We start from the raw sequence: 8,113 nt of genomic DNA on the forward strand, positions 1-8,113 counted from the left end.
ATATAATATATATATAATATAATATATATATAATATAATATATATATAATATAATATATATATAATATAATATATATATAATATAAAATAAATATATAATAATAATATAATAATAATAATAATATAATAATAATAATAATATAATAATAATAATAATATAATAATAATAATATAATAATAATAATAATATAATAATAATAATAATATAATAATAATATAATAATAATATTAATAATATAATAATAATATTAATAATATAATAATAATAATATAATAATAATAATATAATAATAATGATAATAATAATAGTAATAATATAATATAATATAATATAATATAATATAATATAATATAATATAATATAATATAATATAATATAATATAATATAATATAACATGGAGTTGATGATTGATAATTCCGTCAAGGTCATTACATACTTTTTTAACTGGATTAAAATCTGGAGACTAAGTTCAAAGAAAGTTTGGTGATCGTAACAGTTTAGTAACAGTTTAGCCCAGTTTCTGCATAACTAAAATTAAAATTGGCTTTTAAAATAGCCAATTTCATCTATTTATTCTCTTTGTTTTCAGAGTGTGTTATATTCATATTACTAAAATTGGTTATAACTATACGATCTAAGGCCATAATAAATCCTCCATCGTATTTAAATGTGTTGGTAATACACCTTATAATGAAAGATTCAGTCACTGAGTTTTTATGGTCTTCCAACTATCAGCAAATTTTGCAGCAATTTTTTTCTTAGAAGGTTATATCCTTTGTTGTTTGAGATGGATAAAAAATAATTAGGATTGAATAATTGTAAAAAGACACTATATTAAACCAGTTAAGTAATAACAGCATTGACCGCAAACAAAGTTAAAGACAAATTTTGTATTAGGCTTAAGGCAACAAATTTAAATTACTTTATTTTCTAAAATCCGAAAACATCTAACAAGTTATTGATAAGATTCCCACAGAAAGATAAACTTCGTTACACTTTGTTGACGAATATATTTAACCGTGAGTTACTTTAAAGTGAAGGATATAAAGGGGGAGAAAAAGTTTGAATAGTAAAAAAATCTTTATAAATTGAAATCTTAACTCATTGCGAAAGTTTTTTATAATTTTATAATAATATAATAATGTTAGTAACTGAACAACTTTGCTTGACGCAAATGAAATAAAAAAATGTTTTCCGAAAATAATCAATATTTTACAATTAAATTTAATGTAGAAAAAATATAGACTGCGTTTATAGTGTAATATAGAAAATAGACAGTTGAACTAACACAATATTAAAGTCATCGAAAATTTCTGTGTTTTTCAACAAATGAAGTTTCTGGTTTAATTAATCAAAAATACATTAAATAAACTAATAAAAACTCATTTTCCCATGAGTGGGCTGAACAACATATTCACTATAATAAAGATAAAGTTCTTTACTTCTATTGTTCGAGTATATTGGGGCTAATATGACTTTATCTTATACATTACTTATTTACAAATTTTAATCACTTATTAACAAATATTAAGAATGCAAATCCCAGCATAATTGGCTTGGCTTGGTTAGCTTTTGCTGGACACATTCAAATTAATTCCAGAAAAACCTTGAAAGAAACTGGTTGTGGTTTTAATTATAGCTCGGTGTATAACAACCGTACACATTTGTAAACTATCTGAAATTAGAAGTCCTCTTTACTTAGGCAATAATTTATTTATACTAAAATATGTCATTTCATATAAGGTGCCACACAATCGTGATCATATCATAAACCCTCATAAATTGATATGTTTACAATGTCATTTAAAATCTGAATAAAATATTCATATATTCTATACACAAACAATACAAAAAAAATAAACGTTTTTTAATTTTTATATTATGTAAAATTTTTATAATATTCATCAAATAGATGAAATAAAAATTTACAGAATATATCTTGTATAAATCTTGCATTAATTCTGGGAAATAATTGAGCCTATTTCCTTTCATAACACTTCTTTTAATTAAACTTATCTAATATTCGTCAAATGCTTTTTTATTAAATTTTACATAAAAATATTTCTACTTAAAAAACTCATATAAGTTTAACAACGAATGCACAGGCATCTACACTCATCAATTTTTTGCTACTTATCATACAGAAATGTATGTAAACTTATAATACGCATCATTCACCACATACATTTAGAGTGAATACGCACACATACTCCTTTATCAATAGATAAAGGTACTAAATTTTAAAAATTTGCCTATACAGAGAAATGTAATTCATTATTCACCACTTAAATGTTGCCGTACAAAAAGTTAATTGGTAGTAGCTTCGGTCTTTGTTATTAATTACACATCATAATAGCATTTAATAATATTACTTCAAAATTAGTTTAGTGTACAATAATGTTTTACACGCTCAAAAACGTCAAAGAAAATATGACTTAGTGGGAAGAAATATACAAAACTTTTTTTTTTTATTTAATTAAAAAATTCGCATCTACAAAAGTTGTGTAACCGAATATAATAAATTAACGTACTGTAAAATTCATATGAAAAAAGCAATAAAAATTAAGAATTTACTAAATCTATATTACATGATGAAGCAAAGTAAATTGATATAAATTGACTGATTTAAATGTTTATTTATTAATTTATACATTTATTTATCATATATTTTTTGTTACAATATACATTTTGTTTACGTGATGTGACATTATTAATCAAATAAGGAACGCATAAGTTTTTTATATTATTAAAAGGTAAACATATGATTAGCAAGTAGTAAGAAATTATTATACTGTAACCCCAAAACAGAGTAATTTGGTGTTTTCGTGGTAACATCCATGAATTCAACACGTGTTGCAATTTGTTATAAAATATAAATTTTCAAAAGAAGTTTCTTTTCGTTACGTTTGAAGTGGGTGGCGTTTCCCTTCTATTCTTTGATCAGAAGAATTTGTAATTGAAAGTTTTTAGTTAGAAAAACGGTTAGCCTTTTTTTAGAAGCAGGTCGTAAGGCAGAAAATGATCACCCTCATATTTTGTGTGCACGCATCGACATGACTATTAGTTTACGTTGTCATGCTAACCACGGTCCTAAGCGCCGTTAAACGCAATCGTGAAGTTGCTGTCGATGAAGTACCTAGCGAAGGTAAAGTAAATATTATATATACTTTCACTATGATAAAGCAAGTTCATTTACTATATAGGGAATAGCATCACCAACTCATCAACGGTAGTTTCATCAACCTCTCGTTTGGAGCTGCACCAAGAGTAACACTAACTTCTTTTGAAAGTTTTGTAATGCGGCCGTTATCACTCCTAAGTCAAATAAAGATTAATAACTTCATTTTGAATGTAATAGTTGAAGATGTGCAGCCATTTTCGATTATTAATGACTCTAGTTTTCGAAAACTCGTGTTGGGTCTCGAGCCATCTTATGTGTTTCCATCAAGAACAAGAACAACATTTAGTACAACTTATCTTACAGAAAAATACAATATATCGAAAGAATCAATACTAGAAATCTTACAAGAAGCTAAAAGTATTTCATTAACAACAGATATGTAGACTTCTAATGCTAATGTAAGCTATTTGGCTGTGACAGCACATTTCATATCAAAAAATTAGGAATTTGCTTAGCTGCGTGGAATATGGGTTCAAGAATACGTCAGAAAATTTACCAGTAGAAATTAAGATAACGCAAATAATTAAAAAGTTGTTAAGGAAACATCAAAAAAAAGGAAACAGAGAAACAAATTGTTGAAACACTTAATGACTCTATTTGGAAGCTAACTCTTCAATGGCTAAAGCAGCGTTTTTGGACCTCAGGTTTAAAAAAAAAATCTTTTTCAAGCGATATCGCCTTTCAAACAATAAAACGAAGTATTCAAAGTGAAATTATTGCTCATATCAATAAAGAGTATATCGAAAGAAGGGCAAAGCAATGAATCCAGGATTACTTTAAGAAACGACGACGAAGATTTAGTTTGGCAAGAGTTTTTGACTCTTTGGTTGGTAGTCAAATTCAAACTCAAATAGCCTTGGCTTTAATTGAGATACGAATGTCCTTAGAGGAGCTATTAGTTGATCGAAAATCAAATCCATTTGAGTGGTAGAAGCATAGAGCTTTACTTTATCTACATTTATTACAACTTGCACAAAAATATTTATCAATTTTAGCTACCTCAGTTCCTGCGGAATGAATTTTTCAAAAAGTGGACAATTAATATTAGATCGCAGAAGCTATTCTGAACAAAACTTCCTATTCCCACGCTTTTCGTAAAAACACAACTCTCTTATACTGAATTGCTTGGAAGACAGCAGTTTTGGGAACAACAACAGTTTCAAATTTGTTTTGTTAAATTTTGGCAACCATGGCACTTTTTAATGACAAAAGTGCGAAAATGAGCAAAACAAAGAAAAGAATTGCGTATCATATGTTGATTTAAATGTAAGAATCGCATTATTTGTCTGCTGCACAAATTATAAGAATTGAATATAATGAATATTTTATAAGTAAATATATAAAGCTTTTGTTTTATTTATTTATTTTGTTATTTAAATATGTATATAATTTATTATTTACGTATATACCTAGAATAAAACAAAGTTAAATATCTTATTTATTAATTAAAATTTTTAATCTTTTAACTAAAATTTGAGCTCCTCTCCAAAACTCGTATTTATGTTTATAATTAGGAAAGAAATGTCGTTAAATTAATAAACTAATATTAGTTTATGATTGTGCAGAAGTTACAATAAAACAGAAGCAATGTTTTACCTACGTATAATTACAAAATTTTATTTTATCAAGGAATCCCATTCATTTCAGAATTTGGGTTTCTTTCATTATCTATTGTTTTAAATAACAATAGTTAATGCTTTAATTTGTCGAAAAAAACCTTAGTAGATAAATAAATAAATAAAAATTTAAATATATTAAATTTGTTATAATACTTTTATTAAAATAATAATGATAATAAAATATATTAAATTAAAAATTAGTTATATTAAATTTATTGTAATTCAGTCAAACTTCCATAATTCGAATTTCTATAACTCGAATTCCTCTATAACTCGAACAAAAATTTTGTTCCGTGCCAATAGGAATATTTGAAAGAGCATTCTATAAGTCGAATTTTTGTTTTAAGTATAAATGTATTTTGCTGTTAGGGGAAGTTCCTTTTTCCAAACTAAAAACTAAATGTTTAATTTTTTTTTTGTTATATTGCTTCTTTGTGCAAATGTCAGTCGCTGGCAACGTGGTTCTAAGTAAATAAAATAACTTCCAATACTACTCTAAACGATTATATTGAGCTTGACAATGAAATTTGCACATCAAGCTTTTGTACAGATGACGAATGAGCAGTGATAATATCGTCACTGTTGATGAAGGTTTGGTGTATGTAATTGTTTTACAATTGATGATCTCTATAAACATATGAATAAAGTGGAATCTCTTTTTATTGAAAATAGGAAAAAAATTAAATTGCCAAACTCCAATTTCTGAATATTTTATTTCACTATAACTACTGTGCTTTATTTGATTGCAAATAAATAAATATCTTAAAATGTAATTCTAGTTTCTTTCAAAAATAAAAAAAGTATAAAAAAATTCTCTTACTCAAAGTCTCCATAAGTCGAACCTTTTCTTTGCAAAAATTGGATTTCGAGTTATGGAAGTTTGACTGTACTTTTATTAAAATATATTCGAAAAACTAATCAACCCTTGTGGATAAAATAAAAGAATAAAACTTTGAAAATATTAAATTTATTATAATAATTTTATTATAATAATAATTTTATCAAAACATATTCAAAAATCTGATCATTTTCAGTTACTTTCATATTAAATGAAACTATTTTTAATACCTTTTTAACTTGTCTCCCAAACAATTTGCTTGGGAAAGAATTTGTGCAAAATTGGGAAAAAACTCCCATTCCCATGCGATTCAGAATAGCAATATTAAGAACAGGGAACAAAACTCCATTTCCAAATTACTCAGAATAGCAAACTTGGGAATAGGGAACAAAACTCCCATTCCCATGCGATTCAGAATAGGGCTGACTGAGTAACGAATACATACTCGAAAAGTTACGGGTAGTTACAAATTCGCAAAAGTAACGAAGTTTGGCACCATTACAGCTGTGTATAATCGTGTAGAGTCGTAAGTATAGTTAATGGAAATATTTTGCGACTTTGTTGCATTTGCATTTTGCTTATTTCATTTTCGTAGTCAAAAATAAGCAATTGAAAATAGTCACAGCAATTCAAATCCTCTTGGTACCCCTTTTACCAACACTTATATCAATGGAACGTAAATTTTTGTAAAATTAATTTATAAAGTTTGTACCGGTAAACTAAGTTCGGTTATAAAACCGAAACCCTGTTTTTTATTTAATTTTTATGCTCACACAATGCTTAACATTTTGTATAGTTCATATATTTTTTTCTTCCGGCAGCATGTGTTTTACTGCAACATGCAGTATAAGAGCTTTTAAGTATTTAACGAGAAAGTAAATGTACTTTGCACATTTTCTGAAATTTTAATTATATATAGTGCGCTGATACCACGAAGCAGATTGCTGATGGTGTATCAGGAACAGAAAGTCATTTACTTGATTATAAATTACTTTTTGCGGATACATTGTGTAGATATGTTGAGTAACAAACGACGTGTACGTTCAGATTTTATGTTCTGATTTAGTACAAATTTTTATACAAAAGTACTGTCAAAAGAATTCAAACAACAAGGGTTTTCATATCCGCAGTGAAGAGTTTTTCAAGCATTTAGTTTTATTAATTAGTAGAATAAAATTGAGTTTATAAAATAGAATACATTCGATTTGGTAAATATATTGTCATGGCAGATCACTCAGTTCTATGAAGTTTATATTTTTAATAATATATTTAAATAAAAAGCATTATGTATAAACATTAAACATAATTTTTTTTTTACATTTTTTAACTTATTGCTTTTAAAATAATTTTCAACAAATATTTATTTACGTTATTTTTAAATAATGTAAATAATAAATATAATTAACGCAAATATATAAAATATATAAATAAAATTTGTAGTGGAAATGTGAGATGAGTGAGTAATTATGTAAAAGATGATCTTTAAATTAAATCAAAAATAGGATAAATTAGTAAATTTATAGATACTAGAGTCGCCAGTGATCAAAATTCGACCGATAGAAACAATGTTAAATAACAATGTTAAAATAATTCTTAATTTTATATAACAAAGTTTTCAAAACTTCAGTGTAAACAATATTTTTCGTAAACACCCTTTCATCATTTGCCAAATGACCTTGTCCACCTTCGGTATTGACATAAAATTTAAGCTCGTGAAATGATCTAATTCTACTGGTTGCAACTGCGTTTCTACTGGTCATAGCAAATGCGGTGATGACTGGCAACTGTGTTTTTTGAAAATTAAATGGCATTTCAGTCCCTATATACGTCAAGTGTATACAACTAGGCATAATTTGGCGTACGAGCACATGCTGTGACCATGAGTTTTGCTCTGTGATAAAATATGTGGTGAATTTTGAAATGATAAATTCCACTTGAAACTGTGTCAGAACTACCATGGCATAGGCAGAATTGTAGCTTCGAATATTGTCGAAATAATTTTCGGACATTTTCTTTTTATTTTTATCATTTGATGTGAGACCATCATACAATCAATTAAAGGAATCATTTTGTGTTAATAGTGGAAAATGTACTTTACCGTTATGACAACACATAGTTGAAGAATTTCTTTCAAGCATTGTAGACTGTGAAACAAAAAGCTAAACAATGTCTACAAACCAAATTCATAGAACCAATATAAAAGGGATCAAAATTAGGTGATATTTTAACCAACGCACATTTGAACGAACTTCGCAAAGAAACTGAATTATTATCAATATTATCATCAATTTCAATTAAATTTAAATTTGTAGTAGTAATTACATTGCGTGTTCTACTTACTTGCATATTTTCTCTACTTCTTTGTCTCTGTTACTCTCGCTGTAACCGATTTACGGAAAGGCATGATGAAATAGATGTATGTGTGCGTATCAACGACACTGCACTTCCAAAAAAATATTTCATTAATTGAATG

Source organism: Teleopsis dalmanni, chromosome 1, assembly GCF_002237135.1.
Source record: "Teleopsis dalmanni isolate 2A chromosome 1, ASM223713v2, whole genome shotgun sequence".
NCBI classification, from domain to species: Eukaryota; Metazoa; Arthropoda; class Insecta; order Diptera; family Diopsidae; genus Teleopsis; species Teleopsis dalmanni.